This window comes from Mirounga leonina, unplaced genomic scaffold, assembly GCF_011800145.1.
Source record: "Mirounga leonina isolate KUSES-001 unplaced genomic scaffold, KU_Mleo_1.0 Mir_125, whole genome shotgun sequence".
NCBI lineage: Eukaryota > Metazoa > Chordata > Mammalia > Carnivora > Phocidae > Mirounga > Mirounga leonina.
The window spans coordinates 64,365,703-64,386,057 of record NW_023270305.1 but is presented as its reverse complement, the minus strand read 5'-3'; the positions used below and the strand labels follow the sequence as shown (position 1 = coordinate 64,386,057).

The following is a 20,355-nucleotide window of genomic DNA, read 5'->3' as shown; positions in this document are numbered from 1 at the left end:
CATCATCTTAGGGATTAGGTCTCAACATCTGAATGTTAGGGGGACACGGACATTTCAGACCATACCACGCCCTCACTTACATATGCCCTCCACTGGTCTCTCGCTTCTCTAATGTAATGTGCCTCTATGTGTCCGCCATGAGGGATGTTCGCTGTGCCAAGGGGCTTCATGTCTGGCTCAGGAAGTGGGAGGACACAGGCTCACCCCATTAGAGGCTTGAACAGGAGGCTGGAGGCTCTAAGCAGCAAGCCCCCTCTTGTGGGGTCTCCAAATGCCATCTCTATGCTAAGTCAGGTCATCAGAAAACAGCTACTGTGGACTATACTGTCCTTGCTCCCCACAGAAATGCTTTCAGAAATGATTTAATGTTTTACCGCATGCTTGTAGGAAGACCAGGTCTGTGTCTTCTGCAAAACCAAAGAAAAAATATTGCCCATGTCCCTGAGTAAAGATCCATGAGGGGCGCCTGGGTGGCTCAGTTGGTTGGGCATCCGACTCTTGATTTTGGCTCAGGCATGATCTTGGGGTCCTGGGATTGAGCCCCGAGTTGGGCTACACTCTCAGTGGGGAATCCGCTTGAGGATTCTCCCTCTCTTTCTGGCCTTCCCACACACTCTCAAATAAAAATAAATAAATTAAAAAAAAATCCATGAGATTGGCTTCTCCTTGGATGTAGATCTGAAGTGTTGGTGTCCTGGGGGCACCTATGTGCTTGGTTCCTCTTCCTGAGCACGCTGAGCGCCCAGTGTGCCTGCTCAGGGGAAGCTCGGGGCCGAGGTAGTGACCAACTGCTGTAGGACTGTGTCCCAGCACTTGGGACAACTCTCATCGGTTTTTAATTATTTTTTAGCTCCTTTCACCCCTCCCTCCCTCCTTCCCTCGTCCTCTTCCCCCTGTCCACAAGATCTGCCGAGCACCTGCTCTGGGCAAGCACCGTGCTAGGACACAGCCCTGCCCTCTTAGAGCTCACAGTTCAGCTTATTTCTAAGTTTTACCACTAAGGTTGCTCACAGTCAATGGAAAGAAGCTGGTTTTTAGGGTCCCTGGGTGGCTCAGTCAGTTAAGCAGCTGCCTTCGGCTCAGGTCATGATTCCAGGGTCCTGGGATCGAGCCCCACATCAGGCTCCCTGCTTCCTGGGGAGCCTGCTTCTCCCTCTCCCTGCCGCTCCCCCTGCTTGTGCTCTCTCTCTCTGTCACGTAAATAAGTAAAATCTTTAAAAACAACAACAACAAAACTGGCTTTTAGTTGTATATAACAAGCAGCAACAATTTCCAGAAATCAATTCACAGTGGTCCCACCAAATACATGGAATCTCTTTCTCTAAGGGGGTTTTTAAAATGCAGACCAACTCTCCTTCATCAAGGAAGGTCTCCGACAGATTTCATTCTAAAGGCAAGGGGATGACCTCGATGACCTCTTGCTCCCCCCAAATTCTTATGTTGAAGTCCTAACCTTCCAGTTCCTCAGAACATGACTGTATTTGCTCATAGAGCCCTTGAAGAGGGAATTAAGGAAATAGGAGGCCATATGAGTATGGGCCCTAAGCCAAACTGGGGTCCTTATAAGAAGAGGAGATTAGGACCCAGACACACTGAGGCAGGACCACGTGAAGACACGCAGGGCAGATAGCCACCACCTATGTGTCAAGGAAAGAGGCCTCAAAAGAAACCAGCCCCAGGGGCGCCTGGGTGGCTCAGTCGGATGAGCGTCTGCCTTCGGCTCAGGTCATGATCCCGGGGTCCCGGGATCGAGCCCCACATCGGGCTCCCTGCTCGGCAGGGAGTCTGCTTGTCCCTCTGCCCCCCACCCTGCTCTTGTGCCCTCTCTCTCAAATAATTAAATAAAATCTTTAAAAAAGAAAAGAAACGAAACCAGCTCCGGGAACACCTTGATCTTGGACTTGGGGCCTCCAGAACCGTGAAAACATAAGCCCCTGGGGCCTGTGGCACTTTGTCCTGGGAGCCCGTGTGCGAGGCTACGGGGGCCCTGCGTCGCTGCACCCTTGCTCATCCTGGCGCTTGGTGCAGTGGTGGCAGCAGGGAGTCCGGATCAGGAGGCTGTGTTTATATTTATCCTGCTAACTGCAGGGGACTGTTTATACCCAGAGCAATAACCTCCCAGGCAAGATGAGGGCAGCCGAGGAAGCAGCGGCTTCCGTCAGGCCTGCTGGCATGCTGCAGCCGGGCCCACGCTGTCAGGCCCCGTGGTTCTCAGGTGCTGCCTCCCTGTAGGCTCTCTGTGATGCCAGCTCTCCTCACCCCCACACGGGGCTAGGCCTCAGGGGCCGGAGTGCTTTCCGGAGCACCGGCGGATTGCATGGAAGCTGACTACAGCTCTCACGCTCCCCACAGCGTGCACAGCCCAAGGACTCCTGCCTTTGCAGACAGGTCTCCATCCTAGTCTCACTCCAATTCACCAAGACGCTGGGTGTTCAGTAGGTGCTCAATAAATAGAATGAGGAGGGGTTTGGGTTTAAAAAAGCTCGTCTAGACGTCTACCTTCGTAAACTGTCAAGTGCTTGTGCCCCCCATCCTCCCTTCTTGCTCCCCTTCCTGGGAGCTCTGAGGGGAGGGTCTCCTGGGACTTGGGGACCAGCCACTCTGGGAATGTTCAGGGGTCTGACAGCCGGCCTGGACTTCCAGGAGCCGATGAGAGGTTTCCGCAGGACTCTGGCCCTAACACACAGATTGTTCTTTTATGGGAGAAATCACTGCCGCGCCGTGGCCGGGGAGGCCCCCGCCCGGGGAAGGAGTGAGATGCGCGAATCCAAGCCAGGTGAGGGGGCCCAGGCCTCTGCTGTCTGCAGAGAATTCCAGTGTGCGTGCACGGTAACAGGTGAGCAAAGACACAGGCCTACCGGTTTTCGGCACCGGCTGGAGGAGACACTGTCTGTACTCCTGGGTGCATAAGTACACGGGTCGGTCTCCACACTGACACGCACACGGGTTCTCATCAAAGGGGTTGTTTGAGCGGGAGCACTTACTTACTTGAGCAGCTGTGTCAGTGACGCTGTGAGAAAGGGAGCTGTTGGAGCCCAGCCTCACAGACCCCGTCACAACCACGGCCACCACCACAGGCCCAGATGACAACGACCTTGTTGAGCTCTGATCCCTACTCTGTGTCCCTTTCCTCACTGGGTTCCCATGGGGGTGTGCGGTTGTGAAGGTCATCTTCACGTACAGTTTATTTGCCTTTCCTCCCAGCCATCTGGGGTGGGTGCGATTACCCTGTGTTTCGATGCACAATCTGACAGGCATGGTCTGAGGCAACAAAGTGGTGGAGGTGGTCTCAGAATTCGGGTCCGTGATCCCACAGTGGCTGACGCTACCCGCCTTTCGGGTCTCTGACAACACTGTCCCAGGGTTTCAGAGCAGAAACTCCTCGGAAGCTTGGCTGTCCCACTAGATGCTGCTGTCCTACCAGGTGCTCCTGCCCCTGACTGGACAGATGCCCCAGAAGCCAACGGGCCATATTCCCCCAGGCATGTGCTCTGTTGGCTCTCTGGGAGGAAGGGCAGCGCAGGGATCCCCAGGGTCACGTGGCCCTGACCACTGGCCACGGACTAGCCCTTTGGGAGCCAGGCCAGCGAGCTAGGGCTTGGGGATGGGTCATTCCCTCCTCCCCTCTGCTGCTATGATTCTAGAGGTCTGTAGAACGTGTGTGATCTTTACAGTCTATTTCTCATCTCTCTGCCACACAGTGAGGCATTGTCCACCCAGACTCAATTCTCATAGCTCTTTCTGTCCCTGATGAGAGGAGGTCAGGGGCTCTTTCCACCAAGGAGCCAGGAGGACGTCCTGCCCATCACTGCTCCTAGGAGCAGGGGTCCCCAGATGTGGCACTGAGTCCCCAGGTCTTCCCTCAGCTCTTGGTGGCAGCAAAAGGGCAAGCAACATTCTAGAAACATGACCACCAATTTCACCTCTCTTTCTTTTGGACTGACTCCATGGTCTCAGAGGAGAGTGAAGACAGACCTCCACCCAGATGAAAGACACACAGACATGCCCGCACTCCTGCTTCATTGCCTCATCCTCCCACCATCCCCCTCAACACACACAGGGTATAACAGGGATAAAGCTAGGCCAAGGGGATTCTCATCATCAGCTCTTCATATAGCTTCAGCCTATTCTTCGGCCAGGCCTCGTAGCCCGGGGAAGCCCTGGCCTCTGTGCACAGGGCCTGCACCTCACCAGCTCTGAATGACTGGGATTGTGGATGGCGGACTATGGGCAGCATCTTGGAAAGCCTTTCTCCTTCAGGCAGCACTTTCCCAGGCCCTAGAGATGGTTAGCTTTATTGTTCCCAGGGCTCTCACTAAAACACATCAGTCCTGTGTACTTTCCTGTCTGAGTAACTCGTAGATTGCAAAAGCTCTAATTTCATGGGATTTGTTTTAAATGCCCTTTGTTGGCAGACGTGGGCTCAGCATGAGCACTCGGTAATTTTCCAGCCTCCTAAGTGGACCCCCTGTAGCTAACACGTACCACGCACCAAACATAACCCACCCTCTTTCCACCCCCCAGACAACCTGATTACTCACTCGCATGGTCTTCTCCAAGGCCCTCCTGGCAGGGTGGGGGGTGGGGGGTGTCCTGGCCTAGGTCTTGTGGGGGAAGCATGCGTGCTTCTGACAAGCTATGGCACATCCTCTCCAAAGAATACTATGCACCCAACAACAGGGATGCTTTTAAAAAGTTTATTTCTATATTATGTATCAATAATGTAAGACCTGAATTTTTTCTCCAGAAAAAAGACTCCAAGGCAAATCTCTGTCATAGTTCTATTTTAGCGGTAGAAATATTGGAACTGTGTGCTTCTCTCTTTATCAAATGTTCAATAATAAGCATATAGTATTTGAATGGATTAAAGACTATGTCATTATTTTTTAAAGGCTGGGTGTAAGCGTCTGGTGGGAGGGAAGTCATACGTGTGTGGTCAGATAGTCTCTGGCAAGAGTGAAATAAAGGAGGGTCAGTGGAGGCTGAGTTATCAGGGTGGGCTCTGCTGAGGAAGAGGCCCTTGAATGCTGTGTGGGTTTTGGAGAAGTGAAGAGGGGAGGACGGGAGAGGGCTTTCTGGGCAGAGGTGATGTTGTAATAAAGAACAGAGGGACGCGGTACCAGGTCATTTGACTAGAGCTGAGGGCGGAGCAAGGAGAGGCTTGGAGAGGCTGGGGCCAGTTTCTAGAAGCCTGGAGGACACCAGGCAAGCTGCCACCAGAGGATGGACCCTTTGGGAGACCTGGATACAGCTCCACGTCTTTCCTCAATTCAGTCATTTACTAAGTCCCTTTTCTGCCTCTAAATCCCCCATTATTCTGGCAGCACCAGCTTTGTGGCAGGGCGGGGTGGGCGGTGGGCTGGCTGAGGAGGAGGCAGGGACCCCTGCGTCAGAGTCTCCTTTCTGTCACTCGCTAGCTCTTTGATCTGAGAAAGCCCTTTAACTTCTCCTTGCTTCAGTTTTCTCACCTGTACAGTGAGGCTTTGAATTGCACCTGTTTCCACAGGACCGTGATGAGGATTAAATGAAATAAAGTATGTAAAGCGCTTAGCATCAGCCTTGGAAACGTTGACCATTTGTGCTGTTAGAGAACAAAGAACAGAATTTCTAGAGATAGGACATGAGGAAGAATGGAGAAGAGAAGGGTGGCAGAATAAAACTCCCAGACTGAATTTCACTAAGCTTCCTTTGTTTTCTTTGGGTAAATAATTGGCTCAGGAGGCCAGCTGGTATTGTCTACATGTTCTCTTGGGGAAGAACCCACCCACATTAAACTCCCAGAGAGAGACAGCTATGGACAGGGAAAAGCTGTAAGTGAAACCCACATCATAGGTGCCCCAGGAACAGAGGAACAGCCCCTCCCTTGTCAGAAACTTCCAAGGACTTCCAGAGCCTAGAGCTGTGGGTCCCAGTCATCTGGCTTAGATTCTCACAACTCTGCATTTATTGCAAAGGCGTCTGAATCCGTGTGTTCTCAGCCCTAATAACTTTCTCCTACATGCCTGTGCTATTAGTTTCCAAATATATGTGAAGTAAAACCATGAATGCATTTAAAAGTGGGATTGAATTCAGAGGACTTTGTGTGTGTCGGTATGTATTTTCCCTATTAACAGATACTGAAAGTGTATGTACTTCTATCATATGGGTTTTGTAAAAATATTCTAAATAAATAAAAATATTTTGGAATGCCTAGGTGGCTCAGTCAGTTAAGCGTCTGCCTTCGGCTCAGGTCATGATCTCAGGGTCCTGGGATTGAGCCCCGCATCAGGCTCCCTGCTCAGCAGGGAGCCTGCTTCTTACTCTCCCTCTGCCTGCTGCTCCCCCTGCTTGTGCTCTTGTGCGCACATGCTCTCTCTCTGGCAAATAATAAAATCTTTAAAAAAAAAATTTTTTTTAATAAAAATATTTATTATGTAAAAATATTTAAAGTGATCCTCACCTTTAAAAAAGGCTTGGAGACTTCTGGTTTTTAAGATGATCATCTAATCACCTGGATTGATCCCCTCTCCCTCTAAGACCCTGTTAAAATGACAGTAAAGGGATAGAAAGGCATAAAGCAGGAACACTGAAAATGGGGAGGGAGGTTTCCACTAGATGAGGAATCTCAACATACTTCTGGAAGGTGACAGCAGGTGAAGGTGGGTGTGGCTGAGGAGGCGAAGGAGATGAAGTGACCCTGGACAGGCTTGGGTGAGGGCAATACCACAAAGATAATGGCTGGCTGCTTACTAAAGAGAAACTTGAGCCGACAAGCCCCACCCCTGCAGTCAGATTTTCTATTTTTAATTCGTAAATGTGAATGGACAGCCACAGTTCAGACATTCGCAGAAAGCCTGTGACCTCGGTTCTCCTCCTAGCTTAGCCACTTCTACAGCTTTTGGATCACTAAGACTCAGTCTTCAGATCACTTCTGAGTCCCATGATCACTCCCTTGGCTGCACATTGGAGTTACCTAAGGACTTTAACAAGATATTCATTCCTATGCCCTACCCCTAAAGAATATGATACAGTTAGATGGTGGGGGTAGGGTGGTGGTTGGACATTAGGATTTTAAAAAGCTCCCCAGGTAATTTTTTTTTTTTTTAAGATTTTATTATTTATTTATTTGAGAGAGAGAATGAGACAGAGAGAGAGAGGATCAGAGGGAGAAGCAGACTCCCCGCCGAGCAGGGAGCCCGATGCGGGACTCAATCCAGGGACTCTAGGATCATGACCTGAGCCGAAGGCAGTCACTTAACCAACTGAGCCACCCAGGCGCCCTCCCCAGGTAATTTTAATATGCAGCCAGAGTTGAGAACCACTGCCCTAGCTGATTTTTGGCAGGGCATCAAATGACACTTGTAAGAGTGGTTCTCACTCCTGCCTGCACAGTAGAACCATCTGGAGAACTTTAAAAAGTATCAGTTCCTAGGTCCAATTCCCAGAGATTCTGATTGAATTGGCTTAAGGTCAAGTCGAACATTGACTTTTTTTCTAAGTTTCCTAAGTGTTTTTAATACCACTGCAGTCAGGGTTAAGAACCACTGGTCTATAAAAAATTGGTATCTCAGCCCTGAACTCTCTCTTGAGTTCTAGATTTGCATATCCAACTGCCTGACATCCAACCTGAAGTCTAGCAGGCATCTCAAAATTATTATCTTCAAAACTGAGCTCTTGATTCTCCTCTCCATCCCAGCAACTCCCCTTCTTGATTTGACTACAGCCTTCCTTATCTCAGTAAATGACAAATCCATCCTTCCGGTTGCTAAGGTCAAGAATCTTAGAGTCCTTTTTGATTATTTTCTTTCTTTCACACCCTCTATCTGATCCATTAGCAAATCCTTCCATTCTACCTTTGAAACATATTCAGAATTTAACCACTGACTTTTGCTTCAGGCCATGAAGGAGTAGCTGGATCCAGACATACTTCCCACCATAAACAACGGGGAAACTAGACAAAATCTATGAAACAATTATTTTCAAACAGTGGAAAACAGGTAGTACAGGCTTATGGTCCCTGAGAGAAGGGAAACAACAAAGCGAGACTTTTGATTGCCCTAGTTTTCTGCGTGGAGGCAGTTTTCAGACAGCAATAGAGGAAATGGGGATTGAAATAGAGCCCAGCACTCACTGAATTGAGGAGACAGAGATTTGAGTTCAAGGAGGACAAGGCAGCTATCAAAAAGGCAGTACTTGTCGGGTAGTGTTTGGGAAAGGAAGGAACTACCGAGAGAAAAAGCATAGGGGTTTCCTTGAGTCTTTGGAGGAATAACAACCTGCGCAGGTGTAGGGTGAAACTTCTTAAGACCAAGAAAAGAACAACTTCCAGGAAAGGACAGCTGCCAAAGCTGTGTAAGCCAAACCATTTCCAGAGCTCTTACAGAGCCGGGAATCACCCGAATTCCCACCAGCAAAGGTTTTGGGTTTTTTTGGTTTTTTTTGTTTTTAAAGATTTTATTTATTTATTTCAGAGAGAGAGAATGAGAGAGAGCACATGAGAGGGGGGAGGGGCAGAGGGAGAAGCAGACTCCCTGCCGAGCAGGGAGCCCGATGCAGGACTCGATCCAGGGACTCCAGGATCATGACCCGAGCCGAAGGCAGTCGCTTAACCAACTGAGCCACCCAGGCGCCCATCCAGCAAAGGTTTTAATGAATACACAAGGCATTCAGTAGAAACCCCAGAAAGGTTATGCCGTAATAGTGGGGCTAAACTAGCCCTAGAGAAAAGTCTCCTTTATATCTGTCTTTAAAAAGTTTAAAAACAAGCCTGGAAAAGATAAAATGTATCTCTCAGTAACTCAGCTGTCTTCCAGAACAAAGTCCAATCCTTTTTTAAAAACAAAAAAAATTGAGTGAGTGAGAGAGAGAGAGCATGAGCAGGGGAAGGGGCAGAGGGAGAGAGAATCTCCAGGAGACTCCCTCTCAGGCATGGAGCCCAATGCAGGCTTGATCTTACAACCCTGAGATCATGACCTGAGTAGAAATCCAGAGTCGGAGGCTTAGCCAACTGAGCCATCCAGGCGCCCTTTCCAACACTTTTTAAAGGAGTACAGCATAATCATCAAAAATGTAAAATTCACAATGTCTCTAATAAAATTATCAGACATGCAAAGAAGCAGAAATCCACAAACGAGAAAAATTTGTCAGTAGAAAATGATCCAGAAATTCTAAAGATTAGGGAACTAACAAAGACATTTAAACAGCTATTTTAAATATGTTAAATATGTTCAAGGACTTAAGAAAAAGATGAACATAATGAGAGAAATGGGAAAAAATAACTAAGAATTTCTAGAGATAAAATAAACTATCTGAAGTGGAAATTTCACACTGGGTAGGATTAACAGTAGATTAGCCACTGCAGGAAAAAAAAAAAAAGATCGAACCTGAAGACATAGCAATAGAAACTATCCAAAATGAAGCACAGTGAAGAAAAAAAAGTCTGAAAAACAAAAAAAGAAGCAAAGATAAGAGCTGCTGTTACCTGTGAGACAGTATCAGGTGGTCTAACATATATGTGTAATTGGAGTCCACAAAGAGATGGTGGGGGTAACAAAAAGAATATTTGAAAAACTAGGGCGCCTGGGTGGCTCAGTTGGTTAAACGACTGCCTTCAGCTCAGGTCATGATCCTGGAGTCCCGGGATCGAGTCCTGCATCGGGCTCCCTGCTCAGCAGGGGGTCTGCTTCTCCCTCTGCCCTCTTCCCTCTCGTGCTCTCTGTCTCTCATTCTTTCTCTCTCAAATAAATAAATAAAAAATAAAATCTTTAAAAAAAAAAATTTGAAAAACTAATTGTCAAAATTTTTCCAAAGTTGGTAAAATTTATAAACACACAAACCCAAGAAGTTCAATAAGATTCAAGTAGGATAAACACAAAGAAAAAACCATGCCAAAGCACATCAAAATCAAATTCCTGAGAATCAGGGTTGAAGGAGAAATCTTAAAAGCATCCAAAGGAAAAAAGGAACACTACTTACATATAAACAAAGATAAAAATCACAGACTTTTCGTCAGAGACCATGTAAGCCAGGAAACAATCTTTAAAAGGCTGAAGGAAACAAAACAAACAGTCCTTCAACCTAGATTTCTATACCCAGTGAATATATCTTCTCTGTAATCTCTCTTGAAAGATCTCACTCATCACTTCTTCCTGGCTCCACTGTTAAAACCTGGTCCAAGTCACCATCGTCTCTCACCTGGAATATTACAAAAGCCTCCTAACTGGTTTCCATGCTTCTACACTCACTCCCCTAAAGTTTTTTTCCTGAACAGTAGTCAGAGTGATCTTAAGATATAAGTCAGATCATCTCCCTCCTCTTCTCAGTACCCTCCAGTGGCTCCCCATTTCACTCAGTGAAATACAAAGGCCTTGCCTACAGACCCTGCATGATCCAGTCCTCGGTGGTGGTTCTGACTTCACATTCTAACACTCTCCCACTTGACCCTCCTCCAAACACTATGCCAGCCACATGGGCCTCACTGCTGCTCCTCTAACAAACCAAGGAAGCTCGTGCTTACGAACAGTGGCTGGAATAATCTTGACTAGGAAGCCACATGGCTCACTCTCTTACTTCACTCCATGGCTTTGCTCAAGGGCCATGTTGTCAGAGACACTTTTAGATCACCCAATCAAAAACAGCACCCCCATTTCCATCACTCTTTATTCTCTTAACTTGCTTTTCTCTTTTTGTAGCCTTTATCACCATCTGACACTTATTTTTTTAAATTTTTTTCCTTGTGATGAGATTTTTTTTTTTTTTAAAGATTATTTATTTGACAGAGGGAGAGAGAGAGAGAGTGGGTGCGAGGGAGTGGCAGACAGAGGGAGAGAGAGAAGCAGGCTCCCTGCTGAGCAACAGCTGTAAAGAATTTTTTATGCAAAAACCATTTAAAAAGAAATCAAGCAGATTTATTTGGAGGTGAAGGTGGTTCTAGGAACAAAGAGGCTGTGAATTAAGGTCACTGCTACATACCAACCTCTGTTGCAGACTTGCCACCCTTCCCTAGCACCTTTCTCACCTGCAGGGCACAGGAGGCTGCCCTCTGCGATCTGTGGGCTGCCCTGCTGAGCCCAGATTTGGAGGAGGGGCTTTCTCCTCCGGCCTCAGCCTGACTTCACTCCCCACCTTCTGTGCAGTTGGAGCATCTTCAACTGCCTTCCCCCTATTATTTGACACACACAACTCTGGATGTATTGTAGAGATCCCCAGGCTCACTTTCAGTTCCTTACCCTGCATCCTCATGTGTGGCCTTGATGTGGAGAAATGGCGACAGAACAGAGAACAAGAAAACCCAAGAGTAGTAGAGATGGTGTTAAGTCATGTTGAGCGCCAATCACTAGATCCTGCCATTTGGTTCCTGAAAACACCTCTCTCAACTTCTTTTCTGTTCCCTTCCAAAGGCCACAGGATCCCCGGCCCCCGTCCCTAGCCCCTTCCACCCAATTCACTCTGCACACAGATATTCAGCATCCTGGGTTGCCATATAAACAAATGAACAAACCTTTATGGACCCCTGGCCTATTATGTGAGGGTCTTCCCTGCAACCCTGTGAGGCAGACATTATTGTGGGAAGGATTTGTATGTAGCTGCGAAGTCTGATGTGCCAAATTCTGCTAGCTCTTTGTTCAATGTGTGTATACCAGTAGCCATAAAATAAAATTATAACCTTCATAGATCATGAGCCACTTAGAGCTCATGAAGAAACAATACACATTGGCAATCCTTTTGAATGAGTTTGGAATCACATTGCAGTTCAGAGCTAAATATACAAACTAAGTACCTACTCCTCAAGGATTTACCACCCATATAGACATGTAAGCTCCCCAAAAAGTACAGGGGACAGCTGGTAGTGGGCTGATTTAAATGTTTGAGGTGAACAGCCAAAACAAGGTACTTCACAATTATCTGGTGGTTTCCAGGCAGTCTAGAGAATGACAATTTGGACTAACTAGATTGCCTGATTTTTTGACCTACTATATAGTGACTAATCAGCCAGAAATCTCCTCCGAAACACTCACCCTCATGTTGCCCTCCTGCTCAAGAACATATAATGGCTCCTTACTGCTTTCTACGCCAAGGCTAAACATTTCTGCCTGGCTTTTCAAGGCCCGCTGATACGACCCAAACCTATAAAATCAGTTTTACCTGTCACTGCTCCATAACATGCCTAAGACAGGCTGGTCCTCATGTCAATCACTGTTCCTCCAGGCTCGCTACCCTGCAGCCTGAGAGGTGGTGTCAGACACAGAGGAACGAGCAAAGGCTCTGGGGTCAGAGAGCTCAGCTCGGGGTCCAGCTTTGCCACTCACGGTGTGACCTCAGCCACATTATTTATTAATAAAAACACTAGCTCGGGACGCCTGGGTGGCTCAGTCGGTTGGGTGTCTGCTTTCGGCTCGGGTCATGATCCCAGGGTCCTGGGATCGAGCCCCGCATTGGGCTCCCTACTCAGCAGGGAGCCTGCTTCTCCCTCTCCCTCTGCCTGCTGCTTTCCCTGCTTGTGCTCTCTCTGACAAGTAAATAAAATCTTTAAAAATAAATAAAAAATAAAAACACTAGCTCACTTAGAGCGCTTATTAAATGCCAGGGCTAGACTAAGCACCGCACTCATTATCTCCTGTCATTCTCTCGACAACCAGTGAGACAGGCACTATTATTACTTCCATTTTCTAGATGTGAAAACTGAAGCTCTGGAAGTGCATTCACTGGTTCAGCAAACACCTGGTGCTCTGCTCAGCAACAGGAATATAACCGTGCATGAGAGAGAGAGGAACTCTGCTCTCAAGGAGAAGGCAGTGGCCAGAGGTCAGGCAACTGACAAGCAAACAGATACATGAACCAGATCATTTATGAAAGCGGTTCCTGCTCTAATAAGACATGGAAGTGTGATGAGCGGGGGTCGTCAGGGGGGTCAGGGAGGACTCCTTAAAGGGGCACATTTTAGCTTTCGACATTGAGACTTGAATGCGGTTGAGCAGTCAGCCATGCTGAGACACAGGGAACAGTGCTCTAAGGAGCAGGAACAGCAAGTGCAAGTCCCTGAGGTCTAATATCCAGTTTGGGTGGAGTGACAGGAGCAAAGGGGAGAGCGGCACCAGTGAGGCTGACAGCAGGCAGGGCCAGATCCCACAGGGCCTTGCAGGTCACAGTTAAGGAATCCGATTTCCTGCAATGGGAAGTCATTGAAAGGTTTCACGTGGACAACTGGACAAGAACTTGATCTGATTAGACCTTTAAAGATCTCTGTGGCTGCTGTGTAGAGAAGAGGTTGTCAAGATGTAGGCAGGAAGCTGAGGGTTGGTTAGGAGACTGATTCAGTCGCCCCAGTGACAGGTGGTAGTGGTGGTGGTCGGAGCAGACAGTACTGATGGGCATGGGGACAAGGGGATGGGATTGGCATATATTTTGCAGACTGAGCTGACAGGAGTTGATGATGGATTGGATACGGAAGGTGAGGGAGATAGAGGAATCACGACAGCTCCTTATGGTGACATTTATTCAGATAAGGAAGACTGAGCTGGGGCAGGAATCAAGAGTTCTTTTGTTGGTCTTTTTAAGTTCTGATACCAAATTAGCCATCCACATGGAGATGTCAAGGAGGCCGTTAGACCTATGGTCTTGAAGCTTAGTGGGGAAGATTGGGGTTATTCTTCTGGAATTCATCAGCAAATAGGGTTTCAAGCCATGGGCTGCAAGGGGATGGGAGTATGCAGACCCAAAATATGCAGCTTTGGTGTAGGATTATTTTGAGCTGAAGGCAATGGAGAATCAGCAGATGCAGGAAAAGCTCTCTACCCTTCCCCTATCTGCCTAAATGTAGGGTATAAAATTTCCTTTGTGAAGATGTCTTCCTGTCCCTCAACTGTACCAGAAAGAACTCTTAATCACCAGAGACCCTCTTATCACCCTGATCACCAGAGACCCTCTTATCACCCTGGTACTGCATGAGATTGAGTCTGCATAAGAAACCCTACTAAAATAACCCTTATGTTTCATTAGTTTCCCTGCCTACAATTTATCACTCCTAGAAAGCTAAACCCCCTTTCCTTTGTCTTATAACTTCACTATTTATTGCTCTTCATTAAGATGGCATATAAGCCCCTGGCCTAACTGCTTCTTTGGGTATTCAGTTCTTTCCTTAAAAGACCTCCACGTATAAACATAATAATCCCTTTCTACTGCGAACCTGGCTTTTGTCAGTTTAATTTGCAGGGCCCCAGAAACTGAATCTAAGAGGGTAGAGGAAAAAGACCTTTCCTCCCCCACAGGTGAAATGAGATTGTCTGAAGAGAGAGCAGAGAGAAGGGTCTGAGGACTGAGCATGGGGCTCTCCAACACTGAAAGGCCACACAGAGGAGGGGACCCGGTGAAGGAAACTGAGGAAGGCAGCCAGTGAGGATAAAGAAGAGCATGGTGTCCCAGAAGCCAAGAGAATAGAGGATTTCAAGAAGGAGGAGTGGTCAGCCATGTCTAATATTGCTGGGATGCTGCGTAAGATGAGAACAGGGAAGTCATCATCGGATTTGCAGGAGGCTGCCGGGGATCTTGCAAGCTCAGACTCTGGAAAGGTGGCATGACCTCTTGATTGATGAGGATCCGGAAGAGAAGGGAGGGGAGGAAGGGAGATGTTGACTACCCTTCTGAGAAGTTTTCCTGTAAATGGGAGCAGAGAAAGGAGGATGTAGCTGGAGGATGATGCAGGGGTCAAGGGAGGGGTCTGTTAAGAAGGGAGAAAATGCAGCATGTTTGCATACTCATCGAGGACACCCTGATAATGCATGGGAGTGGGTAATGGCAGGAACAGAATCTTTGAGCAAGTTAGAGGGGATGGGTGGACAATTCATCTGCTGTCGTAACAGGGAAAGCAGCTCCATGTGATGAGTGGATTTAGGGGTGTGAAGATAAGAGAGTCCCTGTCTGATTCCTTTTATTTTCTCTATGAAGTGTGAGCAGAGTGAGGGGTGTGGGAGGCTGGAGGTCGGAAGACGGGGAGAAGCGGTGAACTGATGTGGTAGGAAGGCGGTAGGAGGGCCTGCCAGCTGGAGTGTCCAGCCGGCACCCATGGATCACTAACATAAAGTTGGATCAACCAGCATGTTGGCATTGTTTTCTCCCACCACATTCAGCTGCTTGGGTGCAGGAGAGGGATGGGTGGAAAGCTGGTGCTTTGATGGTGGCAGAGTGGGGGTAGGGGCACAGCACATAGGGAGAAGGGCAAGGAAGTTAAGGGTCCCTGCAGAGGGAGTAAATCCAGGCTGGGTTAGAAAAGAAGTGAGGGCCCAAACAAGATGACGGGAACATAAGAGCAGGACACCGTAGGTTCTGAGGTCCCAGGATCGCTGTTTTGGGGCAAGAGAGGAGGAGAGCTGGAAGGACAGGAGGTGATGGTCAGAGGGAGGGATGTTTGGAGTCAAATGCTTTGAAGGTAGGGCAGGATCATAGCAAGGACAGTGGGAGAACTGCGCACCTGCAGAGGGGGACAGAGAAGAGCATGGTGGTAGATGAGATGTTCAAGGGACATGAGCCCTGGGTCTTCGACGGGTCCCACTCGGCAGACGGGAGTGGGGTGCAGAGGAAGGCAGTGAGCAAGGCTTCCTTAGTGATGGAGCAAGAGACGTGCCCCAGCAACTGGCTAGTGAAGGACAGAGCTGAAATTCAAACCCCGGACCAGGGCTCTCGGCGTTCTCCCTGTCCCCTGTGTCCCACTGCCAGGCGTCTGCTGGCGATGCAGATTTCCTCATTCTGCAACACCCGCCGCCCGCTGACCAGTGCGAGCCAGGGAGATTTGTAAAGCATTTTGCACGCACAGCAGGTGCGCAGTCCAGTGTGCAGCCCCGTGGGTACAAGGGCGTGCTAGCCACGTAGACTCTTGGCACTCCTTCTCAGATGCCCACCGGGCCGTGCGGAGTGCTCACTCATTTGACCACAGTCACCTGCCATTAGGGACTGCGCTGCCTCAGGGGTTTAAGGCTGGTGTGTAGGTGGTGATGGCAGCAAAGGGGACTGTATACGGCTGCTGGGCCCCTGACATACTGTTTGCATGGTGCGGTGCACTCTACATGCACTGAGGTGGCTGGCTCTACTTCCAGAAGCCCTGGGATGACTCCCTCCACAAACTGAAGCTTTCTTGGACACGGCAAATCGCCGGATTTTCACATTTTACTTTTTCATAAACGGATGCCTAGGTAGACTTGAGAATCTTGCAAACAGCCATTCAGCTCACAGATATTCCTGGAGCCCCTCCCATGTGCCAAGCCCTGTGCCAGCCATGGCGGCAGCCGGGAGCAGCCCCCCCCCCCCCCCCCCCCCGCACAGCAGAGATTAGAAGATGCAGGAAACCGCCCCCCACCCCCCCCCACCGGCTGCTGGCGGAGTAGGACCCTGCGGTTCTGCATCCAAAGGCAGCATCCTCTTCCCTGCCTGCTACCCGGGGCTTTCAGATCTTCCCCAGCACTGGCTCACCTGCCATCTCACCTTTCCTTCCCTACCCTCCACTTAAAAATAGAAGCCAGCCATCAAAACCTGCATGGTCTCCAAAGTGCACCCTGACCTCCTCAGAAAAGCCAACAAGTTCAACGTGAGCAGAGTTTTGTGTATTCCTTTCCCTCTGGGCCCGGGCTGTCTCTGCAGCATTTCTGGCAGGCCCCGGTGTGAGGAGCTCAGAATTCAGAACACTTGGCAGCAGGGAATGAGATTGCGGCCATTTGGAAAGGATTAGGAAGAAGTTACACGGAGTGCGGTTTGGGGTTTGTGTTTATCTCAACTGTAACTTTCCAGAAAGCTGGGACACCCAATTCCAGTAAAAGCCTCCCCAAGTATTTTTGGGAGGCATTGTGATGCCGCTGGATTATGTGGGTGGGGGTGGTTTTCCCAGTTTGTGCCGTGTGTTTAGTTACTGGGAAAACTTCTGTCCAATTTGTGAACCAACATGTGATTCCCAAGGGATGTGCCCTGGGCAGTTGAGGAAGGTAGCACTGCTGGGCTGAGGGGTACAATTCAGCAGGGCCTCCTTAGAGCAGGGGCTGTGGCCAAGGCCAGGCCAGACAGGGAATCAGAGTCGGTGGGAGAGCTGGGACCAGGAGTCTGCTACCACTCCTAGGGTGACGGGCTGAGGCTCTGAAATCGGCTGGTGTGGGTTCACGCCAAGGATCGTGTAGGGCCCCAGGCAGGGTAGGAAAGGACCAGGCAGACTCAGAGAGCCTTGGAGGCAGCGCTGCAGGCCCAGGGAAAACCCCCCCAGCACGAGCTGGCTGCCTGGTGCACATCTGCCAGCCGCTGAGATCGGTAAACCAATGGCCCAGCAGAGGGGCCAGGGCCCAGCCCGCCCCTCTGGCTCCAGGGCAGAGGGAGAAGGAGGTGCAGGGAGATTCCTGGAGCCCAGCCTGGGCCCAGCTTTTTGCATTAAAAAAAAATTTTTTTTATTACTATGTCTAGCAGTCCAAGGTTTTCAGTTACTCACACTCATTTATTCATTCCATCCATTCAACATACGTTGATTAATCACCTATTTTGTGCCAAGCATTCTGCTCCATGATTTACAGAAACTCTCTCTTTGCTTTAATTATCTCCATCCATCTCCAGACACAGTGCCCCTTTATAGTAGTCGTTCAGCGCACGGCCATTATTAACTGTAGCAGTGACAAGCCCTACTAAGACGGAGTTCCTAACGTGGAGGAAGAGGAAGGGAGAGTAACTTCTGACACCTACTGCGTGCTGGGTCCTGTGGCAGCTATTGACATAGCTTGCATTATTTCCAGGGAAACTGGCATAGAGACATATAGTTACCACAAGTCTGGGAGCGGTAAGGGGGACTTCATAGAAGGTCTCGCGCTAGTGGCCCCCTTTGAGCTGGGCCTTGAGGACCAAGTTCACTGGGTAAAAGAAGATGGAGAGAAAGAGAAGAGTATTTCAGGTGGAAAGAACAGCACAAGCCATGGCCTGGAGGCTTGAAGTGCCTGTAGTTTGGGGGTGGGGGTGAGTGGGAAGGGTTGGGGTGGAGTGGGGTAGGGGAGGGACAGCGAGAAGTTAAGAGTGGCTAGAGACGGAGCGAGGGGCGGGTACATTGGTAGGTGCCTGGTTTCATGCGCTCCCCTAACATCTGGGCAGGGTTGCCTCCAGGACATGACCTTGAGCAGAGTCTTCCATAAAGCAACTGGCCCTCGGGAGCTGAGCTGGCCGAGTCCCCAGACTTTGCTGGCTGGTGTGCGGACCTTCTGGTTATTTGGTTTTGTGTTCCCACCTCTCCGTGTCCACTGCTGCTAGCCCAAGTGCAAGGCTGAGGGCCCTCAGGGCCCGGGGTCCCCTCTCTGGGCAGGAGCTTGGCACAGAGTTCCACACAGGCTCCCAGAGTTCTGGTGAGCTCTGCACAAAGCACTGTGCTCGTCTCCCTTCTCTCATCTGCCTGGCAGCCCCCCTCACAGAGAGGAGTAGGCTGTAAAAGATGGAAAGCAGGCAGCCCTTGGTTCAGTGTAGCCACCGGGGCTGCAAGGAGCACAGCAGAGCTAAATCTGGGTCCCTAAATTGTGCTTAAACCCTTGCTGATACCTCATGTTCTCCTCCTCCACCCCCACTACCCAACACACCTCAGAATGGGCTCTGATCCTTCCCCATCTGTGGTAATGCGGGGCTCAAGGGCAGAGAGGATGCCGGGTGGTCAGGAGTCCTGAATCCTCTGTGCTGCCAATGACTCACTTGCTGTGTGACCCCAGGCAAGTCACTTGACCTCTCTGAGCCTATTTCTTTGTCTGTGAAATGGGATAATAGCGTCCTCTTTGGTGTCCTGAGTAAACATGGGTGAGAGCACAGTAAACCAGCAAGCATGGCATGTATATGAGGGGGAGACCATCAGTGAGAGTAATGAGGCTTCCCTTCCCTCTTGCTCCCCACAACAAAGGCCCGGGCTGCTGGCAGGGTAGAGTCTGGAGCCAGGTGGGGGTTGGGGGGGAGGACGGGTTGCTGGCAGGCCCTGCGGCCTCCCCTGTCCTGCCCTAGGAGTCTCTGACTGGGCGTGCTTTCTCTGCTGGTCAGGGGTGCTGAGGTAGCCCCCTGGGGAAAGAATGTAGGTGCTGTCAGGGCCTGAAGACCTGGAGCGCCACCCTGGCTCCCTCCCACAACGGGGCTGTTTGCTGCCGTGCTGTCCTCCAAAGGCCTCCACCCGCAGTCCCAGCACCAGGCCCGCCTCAGGGAAGTGTGGCCGGGCCCGACTTCAGCCGGCGCTGGGCTCTGCCCGTCTCAGCTCTGCGCCCTCTCCCTAAGCCCGGGCACTGCCAGGAGGCCCCAGCCCACTGGGAGACCACGAGGGTGGGCAGGGGGTTGGCTTGCCTGGGCTCTGTTCTGGGAGTGGGGAACAGAGAAGTGCCAGGGGACACTGGTCTAACCCACCACTCAATCATTCATTCAGTTATTCACTACATATGTTCTTTAAAAAGATTAAAGAGCACACAGACGTGAAGAATTATTAAGACAGTCTAGTTGAGGAACCAAAGAAAATGCATTTTAAAAAGCACCCTCCGGGGCGAGTTATGTAACCGTGCAGGACAGCAACACACCCCCGAGACAGTGGCCAATGAGAGGGCAGCAGATACCACACTGCAGGGGTAGCTGAGGCCCAGGGGGCTGTGCACAGGGTGGTGTATGCGGCTGAGCTGCGGGGGGATAAGTCGTGCCTCAGTTTCCCTCCTGCGCAGTGAGGCAACTCGGGGCTCACCAGTGGGGCCAGCCCAGCTCTGGGCAGCTGATGCTTCCTGAGGGCTGGCCAGGCATGCGGTGCACACAGCCTAGCTCGTTCGGTCCTTACAGTAACACCTCGTGGGGCAGGAACCCTCAGTATCCTCACTTCCCAGAGGAGACCCAGGTGCGGAGAGGTGTATCCCCTCGCCAGGAGCACCGGGCTTGTAAGTGGCAGAACCAGGCCTGGGACTCAAGCAGGCGGGCACGGCTGGCGTGTTCAGTCTCTACTACACTGCACTGGGACTGTGGGAGCAAATCGCCTTCCGGGACATGAGGACATCAGAGCTGGAAGGGACCCCAGGGACTCTGGGTCCTCGTTCCTTTTAGGAATGGAGAAACTGAGGTGCCGGGTGGTAATGTGTCCTGCCCAAACCACACAGCTCATGAGTGGCAGAGCGGGGGTCTCAGCTGCGGGTCCGCTGATCCGCCACTGCTTCTCTCACCCTGGCTAGTACAGGTGCGGCCTGGGGACCAATGATAGGGGGATCCCTGGGAGCTCATTAGGAATGCAGAGTCTCGGGTTCCCCCAGACTTACGGGGCAGAAACCTGCATTTTGACAAGAGCTCAGTGATTCACATGCACTTTCTAGTTTGAGAAGCAGTGCTCTGTGCTGCTCTATGTTCCTGGTCTGTAGTATCTGTTACCGT

At 50.1% G+C, this 20,355-nt stretch overlaps 1 protein-coding gene across 1 annotated transcript in view; it reads right to left on the bottom strand.

Annotated features, from left to right (window-relative positions):
* Positions 1-20,355, bottom strand: part of KCNK12 (potassium two pore domain channel subfamily K member 12) — a 47,287-nt gene that overhangs the window by 19,537 nt on the left and 7,395 nt on the right. The window lies entirely within an intron of this gene.